At 46.7% G+C, this 27,425-nt stretch overlaps 1 pseudogene; it reads left to right on the top strand.

The window, feature by feature from the left end:
- Nucleotides 1-823: 823 nt before the first annotated feature.
- The window catches only part of LOC118993876 (sterile alpha motif domain-containing protein 9-like), a 100,918-nt pseudogene continuing 74,316 nt past the window's right edge, over nt 824-27,425 (top strand).

The raw sequence follows: 27,425 nt of genomic DNA, 5'->3' as shown, positions 1-27,425 counted from the left end.
ATTCACTTGGTAACCTTGTACAAAGCACGTCCTTTGGGGGACCCTCTGTATCTTCATGGACAAAATGAGGGTTTCAAAGTTTCTCCCCCTCTCTGATTCCAAGGCAGACCTCACCAAGCACTGTGGGCAGGGGGCAGACATTTGATACCCATTATGTGCCTGAGGATTTTCACCCATGGGCTAGTACTTATGCTGCCCAAGGACCCTATTATATAAGGATTGCCTCCCTGTTTACAGGTGAGAATAAGGTTGGGGAAGTTATGTAACTCATCTAGTGTCACGAGTTATCCGTGGAGCTGGTGTGTGTGCATACATGTGCGTATGTTTGTCTATGCACACCCACAAGTGTTTGAGAAAGCGTGTGCCTATTGACATGCATGTGCCCATTGGAGGATAGATGTGTTTGTGTGTTGAGCTGCTGTGCGTGGGTGCACAGGTGTGGCATCTGATCGACACCCAGTTTCCTGTGACATGCCCTGGATGGCCCGCTCTCTTTCCTTTCGCTGCCCCCTCTCCTTTTTTGTTTCCCTCCTTCCTGCGTCTCTGGGCAGAACCACCCGAATCGGTTTTCTTTTGAAACGCAAACAAATCCCTGCTCTTTCCAAACTCCAGTGCTTTCACCTGCTGAAAAATCCATACCAATTAACCGGATCTGCTGGAGGAAAGAAAACCCTGAGACCTGCTGAGATGGCTCTACCAGAAGAGGTTGTTCTCTTCTCTGGTTAAAAATTCAGAAGCAGCATTGGCATATGATATGAGGTGCAGTCTTTTACTAAAGAGATTTAATGGCCCACGATTCAATTTGAACTGAAAGATAGCCGCAATGACTCCTTATAAAGTCTTCCCTAGCACCAAGTCAATATCTGTGGGGCTTGTGAGGAGCGACTATCGATTAGCTGTCTCTGCCAATGACCATTACAAGCCAAGAAGGTTGGAGGGGAGTTGTGCACTCAGTTACACGGGCAGTACCTCATAAAATGGGCACGTATTGACCGGCTGCTGTGCCGTCCAGGCCTGGATGGAGGAGGGCTAATGCAGGCCTGAGACCTAATCAAATTCCCTGGGAAGGCACTGGGACCAGTGAATCCCAGTCCTCTCTCCTGCCAAGGGGCACGGAACAGAGGCTGGGAGCCGTGTTTCTCATCATCTTTAGCCAGAAGATCCTCAGGGGCGAGGTAAGACCTGACGTTACAACTCTCGAAGTTTCATCTTTCTAATCAGTTAGTTTATAAAAGAGAAGTGACTACAATACCACACTTACCCATTGGCCACTGACATGGCAGCCTCAGCCACACAAGAATATAACAGATTCCAGAGTAAGTAAAAAGGGCTCTTGGACATTTGCAAAGTCCTCATGCTAAAGTCTTTGTGTGAAAATACAAGGAAGGCCCTCACTCAGAACCGATTACTCCTACTTTGTACACAATTCTTATAAACTTGATTATTCTGGTCTCACATGGCATTTTAGTATTAGGAAACAACAAATAAGATTTAAGTGGGTAAGGGATGTCTCTGCTAAAGGTTGTAATCCTACCAGTGCAAGAAGAGCCAAGACAAAGACACTGTAGGAATGGAGTGGGGTGGGCACTGGAATGTGCAGCTACTCCAGGCCAGGGCAGACACTCCTAATCTCCTGAGTCTCTGTGTTAGTTCATGCGTGGGTTGCCAGGACAAAAGACCATAGACTGGGTGGCTTAAACAGACATTTATTGCCCCATAGTTCTGAAAGCTAGAGGTCAAGATCAGGATGCCAGAAGGATTGGTCTCCAGTGAGGACTCCTGCTTGCGGATGGCCATCTCCTCACTGTTCTTGAAAGACCTTAACTCTGAGAAAGAGAGGAAGCTCTGGTGTCTCCCACTTTTGATAAGGAAACCAGTCCTACCAGGTTAGGGACCAATGCATAGGAACTCATTAAACTATAATTATGTTCTTAAAAGTCCCTGTCTCCAAATACAGTCACATTGGGTGGTTAGGGTTTTGACATATAAGTTTTAGGGGGCATAATTTAGTCCATAACAATCCCCCAAAGTCTGCAGTGCCCAGCACAGGACTGTAATTGATGTTCATGAAGAGATGTTAAAAGCAACTTTTTTTAGACTATATTTTATTGATTATGCTATTATAGGTGCCCCATTTTTTCTCCCTTTTAGTCCCCTCCACCCAGCACGACCCTTCCCACCAGCATTCCCCCTTCCTTAGTTCATGCTCCTGGGTCATACATAGAAATTCTTTGGCTTCTCCATTCCCTATACTATTCTTAACCTCCCCCTGCCTATTTTCTACCTACCATTTATGCTACTTATTCTCTGTACCTTTTACCTCTCTCCCCCTATCACTCCCCCACTGATAATCGTCCATGTGATCTCCATTTCTGTGATTCTATTCCTGTTCTAGTTGTTTGCTTAGTTTGTTTTTCTTTTGTTTTAGGTTCAATTGTTAATAAGTGTAAGTTTATTGTCATTTTACTGTTCATATTTTTATCTTCTTTTTCTTAGTTAAGTCTGTAGATATTATACATTTCATATAATAAGGGCTGGGTAATGCCCTTATCTGGGAAGCACTTTATCTGCTCTTCCATTCGAAATGAAAGCTTTGGTGGATAGAGTCATCTTGAAAGTAGGTCCTTGCCTTTCATGACTGTGAATACTTCTTTCCAGTCCCTTCTTGTCTGTAAAGAGTAAAAATACTCTTTTTTTCCCTAAGAAATCAGCTGATAGTCTTATGGGAACTCCTTTGTAGGTAACTGTCTTTTTTTCTCTTTCTGCTTTTAAGATCCTCTCCTTACCTTTAATCTTGGGTAATGTAATTAAGATGTGCCTTGGTGTGTGCTTCCTTGGGTCCAACTTCTTTGGGACTCTCTGAACTTCCTGGACTCCCTAGAAGTCTATTTCCTTTGCCAGATTGGGGAAGTTCTTCTTCATTATTTTTTCAAATAAGTTTTCAATTTCTTTCTCTTCCTCTTCTCCTTCTAGCACTTTTATGATTTGGATGTTGGAATGTTTAAAGTTGTTCTGGAATTTCCTAAGCCTGTCCTCATTTTTTTGAATTCTTGTTTCTTCATTCTGTTCCAGCTGAATGTTTGTTTATTTCTTCTGTTCCAAATCATTGATTTGAGTCCTGGTTTCCTTCATGTCACTGTATAATTGACATAGTTCCCTGTATAATTTCCTTTATTTTATTTTGCATAGCCTTCACTTTTTCCTCTATTTTTTTTTACCATACTCAACTATTTCTCTGTGCATCCTGATCACCAGTAGTTTGAACTCTGCATTTGATAGATTGGCTATCTCTTTGTCACTCAGTTCTTTTGGGGGGGGTTAATTTGTTCTTTCATTCAGGCCATATTTCCTTGTCGTGGTGCACCTGTTATGTTGTAGGTATTTGCCAGGGTGGGGCAACTTACACAGCTGCATTGTGGTGCTGTATGTGAGGGAGGGGTCAGAGAGGGAACAAAGCTGCTTGCTCTGCTGTTGGCAAGCTCTCAGTCAGTTCCCCCACTTCCCACAAGCAAATGGGGCCCTTCTGGTGCTGACTACCAGGTGGACAGGTTTGTGTACAATCTAGGACCCTGTGGTCTCTTCAATGAGAGACTCTCCTATGAGGCTAGGAGTTTCTCCTACCACTGCAACCCCCACAGGTTTTTACAGCCAGAGGTTTTGAGGATTTATTTCCTGGAACTGGAACCCTGAGTTGCACAGTCTGTCTAACACCCCTGTTATTCCTCCAGGTTTATCCAAATGCGAGTGTGGGACAGTCAGCCACCATCTCACCTGCCAGGTCCTCCAGCCCCCACCTTGCCACCTCTCCTTTCTTCCCTGGCTGCTTGTCTCCCCCATCCTACCAATCCAGATGAATGTTTCTTCTTTAACTCCTTGGTTGTCAGACTTCCATACAGTTTTATTTTCTGGAACTTCTGGCTGTTTTTTGTTTTTAAATTTGTTGTCATTCTTTTGGTTGTTTGAGGAGGCAAAATGTATCTACCTACACCTCCATCTTGGCCAGAAGTGCTCAAGAGAAACTTTTTAATCATTCATAGTTAACTTCTCTTTAAGGTAGCAAGGAAATAAGGGGTGCATTTTGCAATATAAAGATTGACCTTCAAAAGGAAAAGAATATGTGCCATACAAAAACAGTATCACTCTGGTTAAATGTAGTATATTTTTAGGGTCCTGACAGCATCAAGTTAGGATCATTTGAGAACAGGTTAATAAAGGGCTACTCACAAAGGCATGGGCAGAAAAAAAAACAAAAAACCAGGACCACAAGGAGAGCATGATAGCCCAGGCTGGTGAGGGTGGGGATGCTCCTCTTCTAGACCTGAAGCCCAGATCTCTGACACCCTGAGACAGAGAAGGCTGTGAGTAGATGGCTGTCCAACAAGAGTCTTATCTGGAGGTCAGGAAGACCACAGCAAGGAGGAGGTTCCCCATGGGCTATATTCAATCAGAATTTAGGCAGTAAGTTTGTCCATGGGCTGAGTGCATGGTTTTTGCCACCTGGGATGGAGGGCAATAAAGAGAGGGAACACAGAAGAGTAAGCCAAAGGCTTCCTGGTATCTTACCTTTTCCAAGGTGCCCCTAGCTCTACAACAGGTCATCTTGCCCATCCCACTGTTTCCTGGGTGCTGTGGCTAGAGGAAGCTAGCTCATCTCACCACCACCACCCTGAGCTTTGGTCCTATTCCATTCTTTTGTCTTCCCCAAGATAAGGGAGGAAGGTAACTCACCTAAAGTGTCTCCCTAGCTCCAACCCACCATCCCACTATCAAACACACACATGTGTGTTCCCTTCTTCACTAAGAAAAGAAACTCACTTCACACCATAAGACATTTCAGAATGGAACTCCACCATTTATGGAAGCCCCACCCAGCCCGAGGATCCCAAGCTGCAGCTGCCTACCCCACCACCACCTCCACCGGTGCTGAAAAGAACAGAGGCGGCTTCTCCACACCTGTACTGACTGATTTTCACCAAATGGCTCTAATTAGCACATTCCAAGCTATGATTAGGCTTCCAGAGGAAGCATGCCAAATGCCATTAATTATGGATGTGATCTTAAATTATTCACTCGGAATGTTTTTTCCTTGATATGCCCCTTTCATCTGCCACTAACTTTTTGTCACATCCAAGAATAGATCCAATTAAATCTCTAAAAGCTGAAGTTTGTTATGTTAAAGAAAAGGTAAACTGAAAATTAAGCACTATTTTTCTTCCCAAGAGTGGTGTTTAGGGTGACCCAGAAGCAGCCAAACAGAAAAAGACGTGTGGCTTTCTTCCCTCCCCGTTCTTTTGGCAGATCATCTATTGGTCCCCACAGCTCTTCAGTGGTGCCTTGATCTTTTTTTTTTTTTTACTTTTTTCTATTATTTTTTTAATTTAAACATTTTTTCAATTATGGTTTACATTCAATATTATTTTGCATTAGTTTCAAGTGTACAGCAAAGTGGTTAGACAATCCTCAATCACGCTTATGGGGAACCTAGATGGAGATATTTCAGGCAGGTTCCACAGAAGTAGATTTTGAGCTGAGGATCCATATGCAAATGTTGTATTTAGGAATCTGGAAAAGAATCAGGGAAGTGGGACAATGAAGGGGAGGCAACGGGAAGTTTGAGGCAATGTCCCGGCCTTAGCCTGATTCTGCAGGAAACTCTGTAGTATAAATGGCATCTTTGTCCCCCAGGCATCTGAACTTTCAGACCTCTGTGTCAGTCAGTCACTGAGTAAGGGCTGCCAGGACCTGGGCTGGGATAGGCTGGAGGGGGAGTAAGCTCCCAGGCACTGGCCTGCTGACTGCAAGCAAGGACTAAGCAGTGTCCAAGGCAATTCTTGGATGAGAATGTTGGGCATGGGCCATTAAAAACAAAGTAGGAGCTGGAGACTGGCCACACAGAACTACAATCGCCACTCAAGGGGGTTCAGCAGGACCACAGACAGAAAAATAGAAAATCAGATAGATCTTGCTTCAGGTCCCCAAAGGTCAGCATGTCTGTGGTGTGTTCTGTCTGTGCAGATTCTCTGAGCACTGTGTGGAATGTTCCGAGCACCATGTGGATCCAGCACTGCACCTGGTGCTGTGGTGGAGACACAGGGAAATCCCATAGGACTTGCACTCAGCATCAAAAACTGGTCCCACAAAAATGAGAAGGAATCTGAAGGTTTCTAAATTAAAACCAGGGATGTGTGGTTGAGATGTAGTTGCTAGAAGGGTTCACAAATGTGAATTGATTGAGTAGGGCACTGTTGGAGACTGTTCTGCATGGCGTGGGCCCAGACAGGACCCAAGCCAACAGATAGGTTTTCCCATGGGGAATCAGGCCTGCATTGTACCTAGACTGCTATGAGACTTGCTTTTGCTAAAACTCCCTCACCCTGAATTGAGGCAGAAAATGTTCACTGTATATCTTTAAATTAACTTCATAAAATCTATGCTAAACCTTCCAAGGATGAGTGGAACCAGTTCAACCACTTTTCCCTTTGCATTTGCAGATATCCCTCTTCTGTGATGTGATTAGTGGCATCCTCTCCTCTGTTTTCTGTAAAAGGTGGCCACCTAAAGTGAACCTCTGCATAGTAAATGAGGATCATGGAATGTGCCCAGAAAAGCAATAAAAGTTTATCAGGGCAAGTCTCTCCCCCTGAGAGAGAAGCAGCACCATCCCTTTTTCTCCATAGGACTTGGTAGTCTGTATGAATTTGTGTCATGTCTCATCCACAATGTCGCAGACCCCATGAGCCAGGGTCCACCCACATCAGGCCTCGGGAGGATGGAGAGGAAAAATAATGATTTCTTCCATATAGTGCTTTATGCTCTATGAAAAACACTCTCCTATCTGTCTACTCATTGAAGCCTTGAAATAAGACCCTGAGGTGGTATAACAGCCCACTTTACAAATGAGAAAACTGGAGGCTCAGAAGGTCATGGTCATGGGGCTGACTTGTCAAGTGCTGTGTGGTGAAGCCATACCTCAAGTTCATGAGTTTTGATTTTGAGGTCTGTGTTCTCTCTATGGTGTCACATAGTCTCCCAGAGAATAGGGTCTTCCAGGCAGAGAAGAGAAGGAAGGGCATTCTGGATGGAGGAACAGCCTGAGCAAAGTCATGGAGGCTGAAATGGGTCTGTAAAGACTGACAAAAGTATCTGGTTTGATTAATATCTGCCTGGTGGTGACATTGGAGTCAATTGTTCTTTTCCCCTTGACCTGCTGCTACCATATGACAGTGGAATAGAAGTCTCTCTGTAGACAGAATACGGGCCTAGAATCCAAGTGGAAGTGCCAGCCCATCCAGGCCTTTTGGAGTAGAGAGGGGCCATGCAGCAGGCCTGGAAGGCCAATGGCCGGATGTGACAGAAACAACACACAGGGGGATAGGAGCCTAATAGGGGCACAGGAGAGGAAGGGCACTTCCTAGTCAGAGGCCCCAGCCAGAATAGCCTGCTCTATGTGTCCCAGGAGACCAGAGCCCAAGAGTGGCATTGCATAGCCTCAAATGCCTAAGGACAGTGTTGCCCCAGGAGAATGGCTGCTATCTTCTGTCCCAGTATAGCTCAGAGGGACATTAGGGAAAGACAGGCTGTCAGCCTAATTCCCCAGACATGTTGTAAATGTTACCTATATACCAGACACTGGTATCCATTTTCCCATACTCTAGCTTTGGGGTCCTTTAAATTTGTCAACAAAATCATCAGCCCTCCTCCCTTCAGAAGGTAAAGCCAAATTCCCTTGCATGTGGGCTGGCCTCAGTGGTTTACTCCTAGTCAATAAAATGTGGTAGGATTGATGCATGTGACTTGCAAAGCTAGGTCATAAAAGACTTGGCCTCTTTGTCTGTCTGTCTGTCTCACTCACTCTGGGGAGAGCCAGCACTTTGTGAGGCACTCCAGCCACCCTGAAAGAGACTGATCTGTGGAGGAACCAGAGTCAACTTGGCAGTGTGTGAGGAGCCATGCTGGAAGCCATTGCCCCAGCTCTGACTGCGAAACCATGAGAGAGAGTACATATTGTCGTCAGCCCTGAGTTTTAAGGTTATTTGTTATGCAGCAATAACAAACACAGTAACAGCCAGAGTATTCCATCTAAGGCACATATCAACACAGCACTACAATAAAAAATTCAGCAAAATCAGAATCTAAAAGCTTTCAAAAAGAATGGGCAGTTTTGCTTAAGATTTTGTGGAAGGGGAAGGAAGAGGTACAAATTACATTTCAAGCAAAGACACAAACTCCTTAAAGACTTCATTGTTTTCCTCTTCCTTTGGATCTGTCCCCCACATTCCACCCATCTGTGTCATGCCTCCCTGTGCTTCCACCGGCAGTACTGTCCCTGTGTTCTCCTACCTATCGCCCACATCCAGAACAACAGAGGCATCACCAAGCAGGACAAACACATCTGGAAGAGAGGACAGCTGTGATCCTTTAACAAGCTTGCCCTAGTCACAGCAGTGAGAGCAGAAGTGCACAAACATGCAAATTCAGTGAGTCCAGAGGAGAGCATGCCTGCCCACTGGGCGAGCTTTACTGAGGAACGAGTGAAGACAGGCACAGAAGTGCCAGGAGGAGGAGAGGGCATTGCTGGGTGAGACTTCAGCTGTGCAAAGGCTCAGACGCACCACAATGTATGGGAGGGCAGTGTGTTTGGGAACGGTGGCCTGTACTCCTGCACCTAACTGGAGAGCTCTAGGGTTCAGGGGGCTCCGGCCAACCTGACTGGGAGATTCGGGATTTCTGGAGCAGCTTGGGCTTGCCCTAGCCTTGGAAAGCAGTCCTGTTTGGGGTTCACTTGGTGAGGGCTACATAGTGGCGAGGGCTTTGCCCAGCAAGTTCACCTCTCTGGGCCTCAGTGTACTCCTCTGTAGTAGAGAAGGCTCTGCAGCATCATGACTCGAAAACTGTGTTAGTGTAGAATCACCTGGAGTGCTGGCTCAATGCTGATTCCTGGCCTTGCCCCCAGAAGTCCTGAATGCTCAGAGCCAAGGCAGGGCCTGGGAACCTCCATTTTAACAAGGCCCTAGGTGCTTGTGCTACAGGTAACCCTCCCATTTCAGTAGCTTTCTAAACTGTCTTGATGCTAAGAATCCCCTGGGAAGTTGTGAAAAACCCAGCTTCCAGATCCACCCCCTGGGGTTGCTGGTCCAGGCAGCCAGCCTAGGACAGTGATGCACAAAGTGTGGTACGAGGAGCAGCAGGAACATATGATGATTTGCTTTACATGCACTTTGTCAGGCCCCACACTAGAGCTGATGAATCAGAAACTCTGGGGGTAGGACCCCCCATTTTTAATCAAGCTATCCAGGTGAGTCTGACCTCCACTAAAGTAAGACATCCACCAGGCTAGAGCTTGTGTTGCTCAACTCTGGCAGGTGATTCTTAGCATTGGAAAAGGTTGGGAAGCCTTATGATCAAGGACTCTTCCAGCTCTTCGTGCCCAAGATTCTTGGAAAGCCTGGATTCTCTCCAGCTGGCCTCTGGGCTTCTCCAGGAAAACCTGCCTAGGAAACAGCCAGCGTTTCCTCTTTATAAGCAAGTAATATTCGGAAAAAAAGACCAGGTATTAGAACTGCTACCTCACAATGTGCACACAACCACTTCTTCATACCTGGCTTCCCACTGTTCCCTGAGAAGAGGAAGCCAAGGAGGAACTTCCCGAGCCCAAGAATTACCAAGGACAAGGCTGAGTCAGCAGGTTCACTACCTTTTATTAATGCATTCCCTCCAGCTGACATCTCATTTTCTGGAAGGTGGCCTGTGAGGCCTGTCTGCCTATCCCATCCCCAACACCTGCCCCCCTCCTTCCTCCCTACCAGGCAAGAAGTCCTTCTGAGAATAACAAGGATGTTAGAGGCACTGGGCCCACCAGTCATCAGAAAAATGAAATGTTCCATTGCTTTCCTTTCAACATATTATTTAATTCTGGGCAGACCCATTATCTGAAGCTGTGATGGGAAGGGAGAGTCCTGGCATCTTGCTCCAGCTCTCCCAGGACTGTAGTTCCAAAAGACCCTCTCTCCTTTTTCTTCCTCATAGGACACCTGAAATTCCTCCATCAGTGTGGCGTTTCTTCCACCCTCTCAGCTACACCCACACTTTCCTTACTCATTTATTGATCCATATATTCACTCATTCAACGTTTATTCATTGAGTGCATTCTGTGCTAGGTTGTGTGCCAGAAGTTGAGGATGCTTGCCATTGAATAGGATCTGAACAAATGTTTCAAGCTGCGTCAGACAAAACTTGACCCTAGCAGCTTTGTTAGAGCTTCCCAATGGCTGATGAGGAGATCCTGTAGCTAGAAGGGGTGGAACTTTGGGGGAGAGAGTGAGAGAAGGCATTATGAGGGAAAATCTTTTCTAACTTTGACTTAGAAACATGTATGTTTATTGAGCAGTTAATGGGTTCCAAGAGCTTCACTCGGGGCTCAAGAGAAGCAATGTATAGTGTGACCTACATTTTCTAGGGGTGGATCAGCCAGTGGAATTCTTACCTTTTCTGAGAAGCATCAAGGTACTGGGGGCAGAGCCCTGGCTTAGCAGTCAGAAGAGCTGGAACCAGCCTGGCAGGTTCCCCATCTAGCTGTGATCTTGGAGAAATCATTTATCTCTAAGCTTCCTATCTTCTGTGGTGGGGGAAGGAGTTCTCTATGAAATGGGAGTCTTTAAAAAGCACCTGTGTTCAGAACAGATCATGAGATAACAAGCATGGCTGCAGCCTGCAGACTATGGGCAGCTGTGTATGCTTGGCACCTGCTATCTGCCAGACATGATTCAACTAGAGATCTGTGAACACGACAGACAGAAATGTCTGTCTTCATGGAGCTTCCAGTGGGGGAGATGGATTATGACTAAACAAATCGTGTGTTGAGCACTCTAGAGAACAGCAACATGGAGTCAGGGGATTAAGAAGTACTGAGGGAAGGGCATGCTGCCATTTTGTACAAAATGGCCAAGGAAGGTTTCTCATACATGACAAAGTGATGCATGAGCAGGAGCCGAAGGAAGTGGGAGGAAATCACAGTTATTTTGGGGAAAGAGCAATCGAGGCCGAGGGAGCTGCAGGTGCAAAGGCCCTGAGGTTAGTGTGTGCTGCAAAGAGCATCAGCATTACTAGTGAAAGGACAGCCAGTTGCTAAACTTTTAGGAATTTTGACAGCCCAAAGTTTAAATATTTAATATTTAATTTAAATATCAAATAATATTTAAACACATATTATTATGTGTTTAAATAATATTAAACACATATTGTGTCTAATAATCTTAAACACAATCATTATTTAAACTTATTTAAACATGATCAAATAATACTATATCAAAGAAAGTCCCTAAATATTCAAAACCCATCACTTTCTAATTATTTAGGTACATTTTACTATGCTCTAAGCCCTTCAGGTAATTTGCATCTGGCGTAGGCATAGAATGGAAATACTATATGATGGAGCACCAGTCCTGTGGGACAATGCCTGGAGCCCCTAGAGAGATAATGACAGTATAATGACAATAATTATATTCATTGCCTTTGAAAATTCTCTGAAGGATCCTGTTGGGTAGACATGGTTATCATCCTTGTCTCATGGAATGGGAGTCTACAGCACAGAGAGGTTTAGTACCTTGTACAAAGTTGCACAGCTAATAAGTAACAGTCTGAGGTTGAACCCAGGCCACTAGCTCCAGAACCTGCACTGTTAACCACAAGTGACTGCGAGAGGTGATGCTGGGCTAGGGACATCAGACATGTCTGGGCCTTCAAGGGTGGATGGCATTTTACTAGAAAGAGACAGATGTCAGAGGAGGGTGTTCCAGGTAGAGGAAGCAGCAAGTACAAAAGTCCAGAGGGTGGGAGAGAAGAGGATGTGTCCAGGGAACAGCCAATGGTCCCTAATGGCTGTCTTCTTCCACATCCTTACCAACCATGGAGAAGCCTGCCTTGGGGTGCTTCAAAATAACAACCTTCCCCAAATAATTTGTCTTCAGCTTTGACTATGTCACAAACTTCTTTGCTCAGTGATTCCTATTTTACTCAAGCTGGTAGTAAATTGGATCATTTCTCTGAACACAGAGATTGGAGAAATTGGGTGTGTGTCTGTTGAGGCAGGTGGCAGGGAGGAGACCTGGCAGAGGGAACCTGGTCTGGGATGAAGCATTTTCTTCAGGCCCATTTGATTATCTGATTTGAGCAGGGCCTGGTGGTAGGGCAGGGGAGGGGGGAATGGTGTGCATGGATGTCTCTTTCACTCTCTCTAGTAGCCAGAATCTGCTGTCCTGGTCACTCCCGTGGGGTTAACAAGACAGTGAACATCTCTAGGTAAACAGTTTTGTTATCCCACAACCCTTGTAAGAGCATCTGTGCAATAAATCCCTCCTGTGACGATAAATTGCTCTTTCTAAACTCCAAGCACAGACCACTCTCTTTTTTTTTATTGTTGTTCAAGCACAGTTGTCTCCACTTTCCTCCCACCACTACCCCATACCCCAGCCATCCCCACTTCCCACCTTTGATCTTAACCCCCTTTGGTTTTGTCCATGTGTTTTTTATAGATGTTCCTGAAAACCCTTCCCCCTTTCCCACCCCCCGTTATCCCCTCCCACCTCCCCTCTTGTTAGAAGCCAAGCGGTGAAAGGCAAATACCATATTATCTCACCTGTAAGTGGAACCTAGTCAACAAAACAAATAAACAAGCAAAATAGAACCAGGGACATTGAAATTAAGAACAAACTGACAGTAGACCACCCTCTTTGAAGGAGAAATTTCATCTCTCTAACAAACGTGTTGGCTCTTTATCTGCTACTATGAACTATACAGCCTGACCATCGGCCTCTAAGAGATCACACACCCTATGAGTTTAATCCCACTCTGAGTAATGGGTTACAGAAAACGAAGTCCCAGAGGAAATTTTCATTGAAGTTTGATATGTCCATTCTTCCTGGAAAGCTGCTATTAGACAAGATGACAAGTCCTTTTGTTTGCCTGGAACATTGAAGAGAAGAGTTCTAGTGGGAGAAGCACGGAGACTCCTGTTTCTACAATAGGTTCTAGAGGTTCGGAAGATCTGAGTGCACTGCCTACTCTGGCAAGAAGCACCAAATCCCTGGGCCTGAGGATTCATGTTTGAGAGGTGAATGAACTCAGGATGTTTGGGAATAGCAGAGAAAATGATAGGAATAAGCACACTGCATCGGAGGTGGCCTGATGGTGGAAAGATGGGGTGTCTGGAGGTTGAAAATGCAAGGACTCCCTGCCTGAGGGTCAAAGGTGACCCTGTTGCATGTGTAGTTATTGGGGATTGCTGGTCCTGGATCTAAGAGACCAGCCAACCTCCTCGAAAGCAGAAGTCTTAGCTATAAATACGCTTTCCTTTCTGTCCGGGCTACCAGGACATTTGGAGGTAAAAATTAGTGTCCAGTAGTGACTAGACATGCCAAATTCCTAACATGTCTATTTCTTAGTAGCTCTGTTTTTGATGCTTGTTAAGATTGTATGACAACAACAACAAAGATTGGAGGCAATATATAATGTCTTTCAAAAATCAATTCTCTCCTTCAAAGAGTGACTCTTCATGAGGCTGTGGCGAAGAAGCACGTGATCAGTAAGGGGACCTGTGCTCCCCTTTGTGTGGTGTGTCACTCTCAGGACGCCCTGCTTCCCTCAGACAGATCATACCTCTAATAAGTCTGTGTCCCGAAGAGTTGTAGCTTCTTCACATTTTTTTAGCCTCTATCCCATTCAAGTCCATTCATCCACCCATCTGTACATCCATCCATCCTTCCATTCATCCCTCCTTCTTTCTTTCATTCCTTTTTCCCTCCTTCCATCCCTTCCTTTCCCCCTTCCTCTTCTTCTTTCCTTCCATTCATCCCCTCTACCTTCTCAGCAAACATCAAGCACTCTTCTTCTGTGCTAGCAGTGAAACTGTCATGATGAGCAGGAATAGGGACCTACCTTTCATCAGACTTTTCTCCTAGTGGGGGAGAAGATTTGCCCATAGATAAGTTCCAGAGGTGTCAGGACAGCTGGGAGAACAGTCAATACAGGGTTTAGAGAACAGTTGGGAGTATGAGGTTTGGGGCCAGGCTGTCTGGGTTTCCAAACCTGGCTCCACCACTTGGTAGTTGTATGGCCTTGGAAAAAATACTTAATTTCTCTGTGCCTCAGTCTTCTTGTCTGTCAAATGGATTCCATTGTAGCTACCTCAGAAGGTCATTGCGCTGCTTACCTACTGCTGTATAACAAAGCACTCCAGCCATTTTATTATATTTCCTGATTTGGTGGGTCAGTCACCCAGGCAGAGCTTGGCTGCTTGGTGCTTTTGTTCTACCTGGTATCAATTGAAGTCACTCAAAGATTATTCACATGTCTGGCACCTTGGCTGGCATGGCTGGCAGTCTGGGTCCAGCTGGGACTCTCCACTAGAGCACTCAGATGTGGCCTCTCTAGTATGGCTACCTTGGGCTGGTCAGACTTCCTTCATGGGGGCCCAGGGCTCCTGAAGAGACTATGCCAAGAGAAGAAAGTGGACGCTGCCAGTATTCAGGCCTGTTCTAGAAACTGGCATAGCTTCCCTTCCACCACATTCTACTGGTCAAAGCAGACCCAGGGTCTGCCCAGATTCAAGGTCAAAGGACTTAGACCCCACCTCTTTGGTGGGAGGAGTGGAAGTAATTTGTGCCCATTCCTTAAGCCATCACAGATATAAAAAGAAGAAATGAGTTAATCCATGGAAACCAGTTAGAACAGTGACTGGTAGAGTTAAGACTCTACAAGTGTTTGTTGGTGTTGCTATGATCATTATTGCCCTTAAGATGAGTCCTAAAAAGTGAATCTGAGCTCTCTTGGTAAAGATAGGAGTTGGGAAGCTGGGAGGGGAGGGTTCCAGATAGACTGTGTTTTTTGCATGTACTCATGCTTTGGGAAAATTTCAAAAATATGTATTTTATTGATTATGCTATTACAGTTGTCCCCATTTTACCCCTTTGTCTCCATTCACCCAGGACCCCCCATTCTCTCTAGCAATCTCCCCTCTTAGTTCATGTCCATGGGTCATGCATATATGATCTTTGGCTTCTCCATTCCCTATACTATTCTTAACATCCCCATCTATTTTGTACCTGCACCTTTTCTCCAATTCTCCCCCTTCTCCCTCCCAACTGATAACTCTCCAAATAATCTCCATACCTATGATTCTCTTTTTGTTCTGCATGTTTGCTTAGTTTGTTTTTTAGATTCATCTGTTGATAGTTGTGAATTTATTGCCATTTTAATGTTCATAGTTTTGATCTTCTTTTTCTTAAATAAGTTCCTTTAACATTTCATATAATAAGGGCTTGGTAATGATAAACTCCTTAAGCTTTACCTTATCTGGGAAGCACTTTATCTGCCCTTCTATTCTAAATGATAGCTTTGCTGGATAGAATAATCTAGGTTGCAGGTCCTTGCTTTTCATGACTGAATACTTCTATACTTCTTACCAGTCCCTTCTAGCCTGCAAAGTTTCTTTCAAGAAAGCAGCTAACAATCTTATTGGAACTCCTTTGTAGGTAAGTCTCTGCTTTTCTCTTGGTGCTTTTAAGATTCTCTATCTTTAATGTTTGGCATTTTAGTTGTGATGTGCCTTGGCGTGGTTCTCTTTTTGTCCATCTTGTCTAGGACTCTTGTGCTTCCTGGACTTGTATGTCTATTTCCTTCACCAAATTAGGGAAGTTGTCTTTCATCATTTTTTTAAATAAGTTTTCAATTTCTTACTCTTTCTTTTCTCCTTCTGGCACCCCTATGATTCAAATGTTGGTATAGTTGAAGTTTTCCTAGAGGCCCCTTAGCCTATCCATGTTTCTGGGGGATTCTTTTTTCATCTTGCTGTTTTGATTGAATGTTGTTGTTTTTTTAAAATTTATGTTTCAAATCACTAATTCTCAGCTTCATCCACTCCACTGTTAGTTCCCTGTGGTGGAGGGCTCAGAAAGGGGACAGTGCCACTGCCTGGCCTCTGGAGTTTTGTTCAGGAGGAAGCTGTCCCTCATTACCCACCCTGATGCCAAACACTTCAGTTCCTTCCCATATGACATTGGTGCCCTTCCAGCTGCTGCCCTGGTGATGGAGCCCAGAGGGAGTGAGTCTACGTAAGTCCTAAGTCTGTTGCAGGACCTTTAAGAGATGATGCCTGAGAATCCTGCAGTTTCTTTTACTACACAACCCCCACTGCTTTTCACAGCCAACAGTTATGTGGACTTACTTCTTGGCACTGGAGCCCTAGGCTGGATGGTCTGAGGTGAGGCTGGAATCCCTCATTCCCAAGGTATCCCTCCCAATTTTTATCCACCACACATGGGTGTAGGACCACCTGTTCTGTGTCTCTGCAGCTCCGAGTGTCACCATGCATTTCCACACATCTTTGTGTCTCCACCCCTCCCACCCATCTGGATGAATGTGACTTCTTTGATTCCTTGCTTGTCCAACATGTAACTCAATTTTCTGATGATTCTGGGTGATAGTTGTTTTATAGTTTAGTTGTAATTTTTTGCTGTGGTTGTGCAAGGAGGCATGCTGTATTTACCTATGCCTCCATTTTGACCAAAAGTCCTCCCTGTTTGGGGCAATTTTATGACCGTCCTGGTTTTTGCTAATTCAAAGTAGAAGATCAGACCAACTAATATGTGCAAAACATATAACTGACTAATAATTAACAGGTTTTACATCCCTCCCAGGGATATCGGGGTCCCAGCCTGGCTGAGACACGGAGGGCAGGATGTCACTTGGATGCCAGCCTTATCACCAAGGAAATGCAGGCTCAGCTCCTCAGAGGGGCTCACAGACCCCAGAACACACAGGTGAGCACACATGGCTCTGGGCTGCCTGCCTGGGCTTCCCCTCCCACAGCTCACTGCCTAATTGGAAAAGACCATTTCAACATCTTAGCAGAAAATGGAATTTTTCTTTCTTTGATGTTGTGATTTGACTGGGAGTTAGCAAAGCATCAGTAGAATCCTAAACATCTACTTAAAAGAATCAAGCCTTCATCTCAGCTTGGAATGGAGCTCAGCCCTCCTTTTGTGGGAGGGAGATAAAATGCTTTCATGCGTGTCCTTCTGCCTGTGAACATGGTCTGCTTACACGTCTCTGGAAATGGCTGAGCTGTGCCAAGGATTTTATCTCTTCCCAGTAACAGAGCCTGACTGTAAATGGTTGCCGTGGGGAAGAGTCATTCTGCATGCACAGAGCGCAGGCTGAGATGGCATTGGGAGGAGGGGGCTCTTCAGAGCGGCAGGCACTGCCAAGTCCTGGGCTCTGTGTCTGGTGTCAAGCTAGGACCTTGACTGACATCCCCTTGCGTGATCCTCACTACATACCCTCACTGGGTCAGAGCATGGGGGAGGGAAAATAAGGGTATTTTGCCCCCTTTTGTAGCTGAGAAATCTGGAGCCCCAAAAGGCTGAGGAAACCACCCAAGCCCATGCCCAGGGCATGGGGCAGAGCCACAGTTTCTCTGCAAGTGTGCCTGACATCTGTATTTTAACTCTGCCAGGAGGTATGAGGGTCTTCCCCACCTCCTATTCATAGCCCTTCACTCCTTTACTCACCCTGTAAAGACAAGGACCTCTGACCTCATAGATCCTTACTCTAGTGGACCAATGATTGGTGCTACAACTGGCATATGTGGTTTACTTGGGGAGACCCCAAAGCATAGCAGGTGCTGAGTCTGAATGAGAGACACCATGACAGACCTTTGTGCTGCTCAGGGAGCCAAGAGCTGTGGGTTCATTTTCCAGCCATTTCATTAAGACACCATGAATAACCTTGCAAAAGTTGAATCTCTATCAAGAACCTCAGTTTCTTCATTTTAAATTTGATAGAAGATGCTCTAGAGTCTTTCTGAGGTCCCTTTGAGCCTCGAGACTCAGGGAGTTTACCAAGGCTGTTAACACAGCTGTAAGGTTGTGCATGGCATGACTCCAGGGAGGGGCTTCTTACAGACTGCAATGTGCATCGCACCCTGCAGTGGTCCCAGATTCCATAACTGGGGATATAGATGGAAAGGATGAAAGAAGGGGCATGAGACGGGACATGGAAAGATGGCTAAGAAGGGAGAGGTTGCAGGAGGAGAGAAGACTGCTTTTTTCTCCAATCGAGAGGTAGACAAATATTTGTACTGCACAGGGAGTGGTCAGGTGGGTGGGTGTGGTCCTGCAGAGGGAGACCCTGGGGTTGGTAACAAATCACACTTGCCACCCTCATCTGATCACGAGCACTTTGATTGGCTCTGATTCAGAGGAACCTAGCTGGCCTACCAGGGAGAGAGTGCTTTGACGGGTCTGAGATGTGGAGCCACACGTTTTCAGGTTCAGCTTCCTGTGGGAAATCTTCCATGACTGAGTTCTGTAAGTCCATGGCTCCTCAGCCATACTTCCTTCAGGACTTACATATTCCATTTGTACTTGTGGATAAAGTGTAGTTTCAAGAAAAATAACTGTGTGTGTCTCTCTCTCAGACTAGAATTCCCTGAGGGCAGGGCTGTGTCTTCTTCCTTAGACTGAAGGTTTCGTAACAGAAGCTGTGTCTTAACCCCTCGTTCATTCGATATTTACTAAGGACCTATTATGTGCCAGGCACTATTTTAGGCACTGGGATTATTATGTTGATAAACAACAAAAAATGTTAAGCAATGACAAATGCTAAGAGTCTCCTCTCCCCTGCAGAACAGTGATATCATAGCATAGGGGTGCATGGCTATTTCAGCTGAGTTGGTTTGGGAAGGCCTTCTGAGCAGGGCTTCTGTGCTGAGATCAAATAAGAAGAAGGAGCCAGTCATGAGAGGGTCCAGGGGAAAAGCCTTCCAGACAGAACTGATTGCAGAGCAAAGGCCTTGAAGAGGAGGGTGGAATAGGAAGGTCAGTATGTCTGGGCACCGTGGAGAGAGATGAGGTGAGCGGAACTGGGAGTGGGCACTGTGGAGCTGCTGCCAGGCCTTGTAGACCACTGAGAAGAATGGGAGCTTGTAGGGAAGAGGCTCACTCCCACCTCACAGGGTCTCCCTGAACTTCCCATGGCTTCTCTATGATCCCCTGCCTGGGCTCTGAACCTCTGCCTGTGAGAACTCTGTCCCCTACTTCACCTTCCTCAGCTTCCTCTGCTGCCCCAACCAACAATGGAGGAGGTGCCCCACCAGCACAATGACCTTCCTACACTTGGTGCAGCCTCACAGGGGACACTTGTGAACTCCTTGTCCCCGGCCTTGTGGCTACAGGCCTGTCCCCAGAGCTCAGCCCCTCAGCACCACCTTTTTAAACAATTAGTATTGTTTATTGGTTTTAGAGAAAGAGAAAAAGAGAGGAGTGGGTGAATCACTGATTCTGTTGCTCCACTGGTCCATGCACTCATCAGTTGCTTCCTGTGTGTGCTCTGACCAAGGATCAAGCCCACAACCTTGGTGCATCAGGACTATGCTCCAACCAACTGAGCCACCTGACCAGGTCCCCTCAGCACGACCTTAACCAAGCCGATGAGGAGAAGCTCTTCTTGACCCTGAGCCTGGATTTACAAGCAGGGTGCCTGAGAAGCACCCAGCTGGGCAGACTCAGGAAGGCCCTCACTTCTTTCTCCCCTAGCAGACAGTGGTCACCCAAAAAGCCCAAACCACTGTCCTAGTTTTATTCAACCCCACACTCCAGACAACCTGTAACAGAGGTCAGCAAGTGCCTGGCCTTGTCATGTCCCCCACAAAAGAGCCATTGAAAGGCCAGGCTAGAAAGTGACCCATGGTTGAAATCTGGCAAGTTGTTTAACCTCTTGTGTCCTCCATTTTCCCATCTGTGAAATGAGAATAATGACGTGTACTTGGCGGGTTGAAATTAGATAATAAATACTCAGGAGGAGGCTCTGGATGCTGTAATGGGTAACAATTATTATATTCGCTAAGTGTCAGGCACTATGCTTCATTTTTATAAGTGATATTTAATCTTTACTGTCCACTGAGGAAGGCACATAGCTTTCCAGGAAGGCCTTCCTCGTGTTACAGAATAGACTGGAGGTGGGGGGCAGTAAACAATATACTATTACCAAAAGGACCCCCCTTTTCCTCCAGGGGTCCCCCCTCCCGCACCGTACTAGGTTCACTTTGCCCGACACCAGAGGAAAGGCAACTCTCCATGCCAGAGATAGGTGAAAAGGAAAAGAATTATCTATTTAAAAGTTATACAGACTTATAGTAATGACTTAATGGCTTCATTAAAAATACTAAAGCCCTTTAGAATACCCACAAACACACACACAGTCCTTCTTTCTCCCCTTTGCCCAGTCCAGGGTACCTTATCTCAGGAAAAGAAGTAGACGTCCGTGGTTCAGGAAGCCCTCGGTTCCAGCACTATCCGCTGGATTGCCACTGTGCTCTCCAGTTAATCCAAAGCCCTGAGGCATCTTCTCATGGCCCTCCAGCAAGAGTCCTTTCACCCCCTTTCACCCCTTTTCTTCCAGGCAAAGTCTCTCCTGCTTCCTAAGCCACGTGGCAAAAGGGAGCAACTCAAAGCCATGTGGTCTCAACCTAGTCCACCTAAACTGCATGGTCCTAACCTCTGCCAAAGCCACGTGGTCCCAGCCTGGTATGGCTGCCACGCCTTGGTTTAAATCCCCACGCTGATCTTCCTCTGCAACCCCATTTCCAACCCCTCCCACAATCAGTTACACCTGCCAGCATTCCCTATTCTTCCAGCTTTACTGGGCTGCCATAGTAAATCTGGGCAGGTGTGATCCCATGGTGTGGAGCCAATCATTTCCAAGCTCTCACGCAGGTGCTGTAACGGGGGGGAGGGGGGTTGCCTCCCAGTTACAACTTGGGTGGAAGTCACTTCCATCTCCCTGACTCTAAGCATGGCCACAGATATTTAACATATCTATCAAACCAGTTAAAGTTTATAGATACCTTAAATGATCATGTCAGAGGTTAGCTGCAAAGCTGTTGTTATGCAAAATAGCTCTTAATGGCCCTGCTTAGTGTGCCCATCCCCCAGCTCAGATTTGTGGGGGTGAGGACATCCTATATTTTTTTTCTCTAATATTTCCTGAACACCCTGAGTTATGGACCCCATTTCAAATCCCTGTTTGGAGCCCCCCTTAGCTGCACCCTGTTATACTAGGAGAATGTTAAAATACGTGTATGTGGTTTGGGGTTGTCATGGTGGCTGGAGCCACTTGGGAGGTAACAGGGAACTTCTACAAATGTGCCCCACTGGATAATGTGTGGAATAACCTTGCACAGCACCCCTGTTTTGAAAAGCACTAGTTCCAGTACAACCCCTCTTTAACAGATGAAGGACTGTGTCCCAGGTAAGGTGACTAGTCCAAGTTCACTTGGTGCCTCAGGGCAGATGTAGGACCAGAATCCTGCAACCACCCTCACCACCAGCACCTGCAGATGCCACACCAGATTGGAGCCAGCTTCAGGCTCAGCCCAGCTGGCAGCCCTATGCTGGTGATTCCCCTCCAAAGCCACTGGGTATGGCCCTGCAGTTTCCCACTCTCCAGCCCCCACCTGAACCGTGAGCTTGGTTATCTTGGATGTGGTCTCAGATTCCCATCACCCAAGGCCACCTCCTGTAAAGGGAAGACGTTGCTAATTACATTTCTGCTCTCCGTGCACGTAATTAATAATTGTGATTCATCTGGCACACTTAGTCAAATAGCACAGGCTAATTGCTGTTACACCTTTCTCCTTCAGATTGAGACCCCCAGTGTTCCAGGTGGTTCTGCAGTACTGTAGCTTGCTCAGTAGGACCTCCTCAAGGCTGCTACAGGGCAATGAACCGGACACATGGAGAGAGGAAGTTGAGCAAAGGGGTGAGGCAGCTGGGCCTTTTGAGTTGGAGGCAGAGGGGCAAAGACTAGGCATCCTGGGCAATGTGTTGGAAAAGATCTATTCAAGCCTTGACTCACCCTAGGTGCCAGACAGAGCAGGGCAGGGTTTATTCTGGCTCCTGATGCAGGTCAGCACTCCACCCCCCTTTTATTTGGGTGTGTGTGAGGGTTGCCGACTGGCTTTCTTCTCCTCCTCTTGCCCCAGGAGACTTGTTTGTTTTTGAGCTGGTGGAAATACCACCTTTGTACCCAGGTCTTCTGTCTATCCAGCTCTCTCAGGCTAGGGGTGGGTCATGGAGCATTCAGTCCTCATGGCTTAGGGACTATCAACTGAAACCTCTGTCCCCAAATCTTTCCTGAGGTTTCTTTGCCTTCTACGTGCCTGAAATTCTGCCACTGGAGATCCATTTCTTTGTTACCTGGCAGGGGGGTGAGGATGGCTCTTTTTCTGAATTTCCTCATTGCATTGGTTAGGATTTTTTTTAAATGCAAATGATAGAACACTTAGCTTGGGATTAGGCAACATAACTGAATGAGTTAATTATTGAAAAGTTCAGAGAGACTCTTGCTGGCTTCAGGCATGGTTTAACCCAGGGGTTTCCCCTGTCAGCAAGCCTCTGGCCCCATTTCTCCAGGATTCCCTTGGTTGTGCTCTACTCCTGAGTCAGTTTTCTCTTTGGGACACCAGCCCCTACCCCTGACCACAACAGGGGCCACACCACCATCTGGACACAAACAGCTTCTCTCTGAGAGGTTCCTGCAAGAGAAGAGGAAGCAGCTTTGGAGAAGCCCCAGCAAACACCTCACAACCCGTAGACCCAAACCTCCACTTCTCTCCCCAACAATCACTGTGTCCAAGTGATGGAATCAGTTACTGTTAGGCAGTATTGTCGTATTTATTACGTGGTTTGCAAGTGAGCAAACTTCATCTCTTGGGCCAAAGCGCATGTGTTTATAAATAGTGCTACCGGAGCGTTTTTCTTGCACATGGTGTGCTTTTGTGCCAAAATGGCAGAGTTGAGTAGCTGCAGCAGAGACCTTACAACCTGAAAAACATAAGAGATTTACTCTCTGGACCTTTTGAGAAAGAGTCTCTAGACTCCTGACATTCAGACATGGGACAATCTCTGCTCAGCCCTGTGCCCCAGTCCTGGTCCTTTGTTAGCTCCCCTTGTAGATGCCCAGGAAAGGGGAGCAGAGCTGGCATTTCTGTAATCTCACTTCAGGTGCACCCAGCAACGTGCACAGATCAACCCAAGGGCTACATCTTGCTGCAGTTCTCTCACTTGGATGCAGGATGTCCTGCCATGGAAACCCATGGTCAAAGCGGGAGTTCTCAGTAATAATGTTGGCTAAGGTATTGAGTGCTTGCTTGTGAAAAAAAGGTGCTATTCTAGCTGTGCACATGGATTTAGTTACTCTTTAAAACTACCCTAAAAGGCGAGTAATGCCATTACACCAATTTACAGATGAGAAAATAAAGGCTGGACAGGTTACAGGACTCACCTGGTCATACAGTTTATGTTGTTTGGGTCCTCTGGGAAGTAGATACTAGGAGTTATTGAGGTTCATGAGAAGTATTGCCTGAGAAAATATGAAGGGGGAGGGAGCAGGATTGGGCAGACAGAGTCTTCAGACCATGTTGCAGGCCTCAAAGCTGGGAAAGGAAAGGGAGTAGGAAGTGCCTACGGCAACCTTGCACCATGACAGAGCCCAAGCCCCTGAACAGACTGCTGGTCAGACAAGTCTGGCTCTGGGTAGAAATAGCCAGGCTCTTGCATTCCCCATGTTTGGATGTTGCTGGGGCTGACCAGGAGGAACTGACCTTGACTCCAGAGTCAAGATTGACTCTAAAAGTTCTGGAGCTTGCGGCTGTTGGCTGACCTCCCTCCTTGTCACCAGAGAGCAAATTCCTCCTTGAAATGGGATCTGAGAGGCTGGCCTTTATGTTAGAAAATGCACCAGGACTCAAACTCTAGCAGCCTGGGGCCACACCTCTCTGCTGTACCCCTTGCCATGGGGATCTCAGGAGCACTGAGTTGGTGCTAGTCCTGAGTGTCCTGGCTCTGCCACCACCGACTACGCGTCCTTGGGCAAGCCACTTCATTCATTCATCCATCTCCATTCATTCATTCATTCATCCCAATACTTCCTGAACATTTGCTGGGCATCAAGTCCTGTGGCAAGCCCCCAAGAATAAAATGCAGGCCTCAGCTTCATGGAGCACTTCACTTAGGGATTAAGGACCACAGTGGCTCACTGGTTCAACACCAGTGCTGAACAATATCATAAGGCAGGGATGGAGAGCTCTCTAGTCACCACAGAGTACAGAGACATGGATGCTATTTTGACCCTAACTTCATCTGAAAAGGGAAGTGGTTGGACTCAAGGATCTCTAAGGCCCCTATCCATTCTTTACAGTCAGCTTGTGGTCAAGTTTGGGGACTCACAGGCTACAGCAGATCACAGGTCTGAGAGCATGGTGTAGGCCCAGCCACAGAGCCAGCTGGCATCTGTGCAAACCAGGACACAGGCACTGCCACTCACCAGGTTTCTGTAGCAGTAGCCTGTTCTGTGTCCACACTGCACAGGGACTCACTGACCTCGGTGGGGTTCATGCCCCTGGGGTCTAGATGCCATGCCTTGACCCTCCAGATCCAGGGCAAGTCTTCCCTTGTTGCCTTCTCCCAGACATGGCCGACATAGTCTGAGAACAAGGCCAGCTGGGCAGGAACCGTTGGTTAAACAACAGACATTCATCAGGTGATGGATGTCCTAGAGAAGTCAGCAAACTCATTTAAAAAGTCAACCACCCAGAATATCCCGAATCCTCAAACAGCCATGTCCAGACATATGACCTTGAAGAGGTCCCTTAGCTGGCTGCAAATTATTGCCAGGAAAATCTATGGCCAATTGAACAAACACAGGTTCCTCTTGTACCTTTTACTTTCATGCTCTTAAATAAGCTCTGGCCTGGCCCCTAGAAGACACTGGATTTGCCAGTTCCCTTCATCAGATTCAACTTTTTCCCCTACAGCATAGGCTCTGGGGCTTGGTTACTAAATCAGCAAAACCCGAATGCTCCCAAGATAAACTCCTGGTGATGTGATAATAGCAGTCACCCTGGAGAGTTCCAACTGGTGTGTATCACCAGGAAAATGTCATCAGCAGCAAGCATCCCGGCTAAAACCTAACAAGTAATTTGCGGGTTTATAACTCAGATGCTAACACAGGAAAATAACCGGACACCAGTGGCCAATGGAAAAGCGCTGACAGTGAAAATTCCTTTCCCCACCTTCGCCGGGTCCTGGAGACAATGAGCATCCCAGGTCTGTAGAGTCTTCCTCTCTCCTGCTCTAGCCACTTCGGGCCAGTGTAAAGGAACATACAGACTGGTTGGGAAAGAGTTTTTCCCCGGAAATTAGCCTGATTCCACCCATGGACCCTTTCCCAGCTTTGCCTGCAGGGCTGCACTGACTACTGCACACACCTCACTGTGCCCCCACCTCAAGAGTAGTTGTCTGTTTCTATCATCTTTTTTTCAGTTTCTGCCTGTCTTATTCTGTTTCAGTTTTAGTTTTTTTTCTGTTTCACTTTCTCCCTTCCTCTCTCTCCTTCCTTTCCTGAGTTGGGTCCTCTATAACTTTGCACTTTGAGACCTTTACATCAGGAAGTTCTTCCTAACCCTAGCCAGTCTTGGGGTGTCTAACTAGTCTTGAGGTGTCTCGATCACATTGCTCTCCTTCCTTCACAGGTGCTGTCCTCACTCTGGTGATCCCAGTCTGGTCAGTCTTCCTGAGCGGGCAGGTCTGGAAGCAGCCTGAGCCATGCCTGCCCACATTCAGCTCTGTGGAAATGAAAAAAGAAAAGCCCCTTCTATGTCAAGGTGCGCATCTCTGAGGATCTCAGCCCCATGCACCCCCTTGGGCAGGTACCCATGACAATGCATGGAAGACAGGGCTGCCAGGACCTACTTCTCTTCCAGGCGCACCTCTGGGGATGGGACAGAGGTAACCACTGTGGACTTCCCACTGCTGCAGAGGGCACATGCAGAGTGACCGTTAGCAATGGTTGCCAGCACAGACCTTCCCAGGAGGGTGGAGCAGACCAGGCTGCATGCAGCATGCTGGCCCTGCCCCCAGGGAACTGGCTGCAGCAGGTGTGGCCTGGGGCCCCGGAATCAGGCTGCCCGGGTCGGTCTGATGCAGACCACACTTTGAGAGTCCCTGGATCTGCATAGCAGCGGCCAAGAACTTTTCATATTTGTTTCCCCAAAATGGAAACAGGTTACCTCACACCTCAAGAATAAGAGTATTAATTTAGAAGTTTTATACATGTAATACTGAGGGCCAGAATATTAAGTAATAGAAGGAAGAATTTTATTAATGATAAAAATAAATAAAATGGAAATTATAATATTGTCTTCTTGCTCCCTTGCCCTGAAGCCTGCTATTTCATTTTCAGAGTTAAAGTGCTCCCTTTAGTGCTGGCCTTTGGAGGCCATGGCCACAGAGACTGTAGCGACTGAGAACATGGATCATCAGGCCGGTTGTCTTGGGCCTTCACACCTAGTCCTGCATTTTGCCTTCCTGGCCTCAGCCCACAGTGCTACTTCTCAATCAGGTCCCCACCACGAATTCCTCCTAATTCGATTTCCTCTAGAGGGAGAGGGACATGATGGTGGGCCATGGCTGGGCGCCTCCTGACTTTTGGGGCATTCTTGACTGTGAACGGAGCGTGGCTCCCTGGTTCTGCCTGTGGCCGAAGGAGCATTTGGATATTTCTCTCTGTGATGTACAACCTCAGCCGCTGTGCTGTGAATCAGACCTGTGCTGATTTAGTGGTGTGCTTGTATTTCTGGCGGCATGCTTCCTCACCTGTAAAATGAATGAGATGGACTGAGTGACTGCTAGGGCCTCTTCCAGCTCTAACAAGCAAGGCTTCTACAAACACTAGCTATGCCATTTGTGAGTGGAAGAGTAAGGAGCAGACTTGGAGAAGATCAGGGAAAGGGAGAAACTTGTTAGTAAGGAGATGACCGCCTCCCAGCCAGTTCTCAGGAGAGAAAGTCTGGGAGGGACAGGCTCCCAGGGCAGGGTTCCTAGAGCAAGGCAGCAGGATGGTGGGTCTTCACACTGCAAGCAGGGCCAGTAGTCACCTGGTCTGGGTTCTAGCCCAGGCTTTGCTGGGAGCAAGGTATTCTTGAGCAACTACTTTTCTCAACCTCAGTTTCTCTTTCCAAAAAAGACAAGATTGGCCTGGGTAATCACTATAAAACCTACCTACCATGAATGTAATTCAAAATGGTTTCTTTTTCAGAATGAGGGCAGTAAAATAAATGTTTTCATGTACTGTGCAACATCATTGAACCATGTATATGCATATGGACTTTATACATTTTTTATTTTTGTTCAATTGCATTTGTCTTCATTCCCCACTCCCAATGCTCTCCCCTACCCCATCCAACTCCTGCTCCCAAAGACAATCCCCACTCCATTGTCCTCATCCATGGGTCCTTTGTACATGGTCCTTGACCCTTCCCCACTTTTCCCCATTATCCCCCTCCCTCCTCCCCTCTGATCACTGTCAGTTTG

Source organism: Sturnira hondurensis, unplaced genomic scaffold (genome assembly GCF_014824575.4).
Source record: "Sturnira hondurensis isolate 20B ecotype Veracruz unplaced genomic scaffold, ASM1482457v3 Scaffold0000880, whole genome shotgun sequence".
Classification (NCBI taxonomy): Eukaryota; Metazoa; Chordata; class Mammalia; order Chiroptera; family Phyllostomidae; genus Sturnira; species Sturnira hondurensis.
Note: the sequence above shows the minus strand (reverse complement) of the source record. Positions and strands in the feature narration are given on the sequence as shown.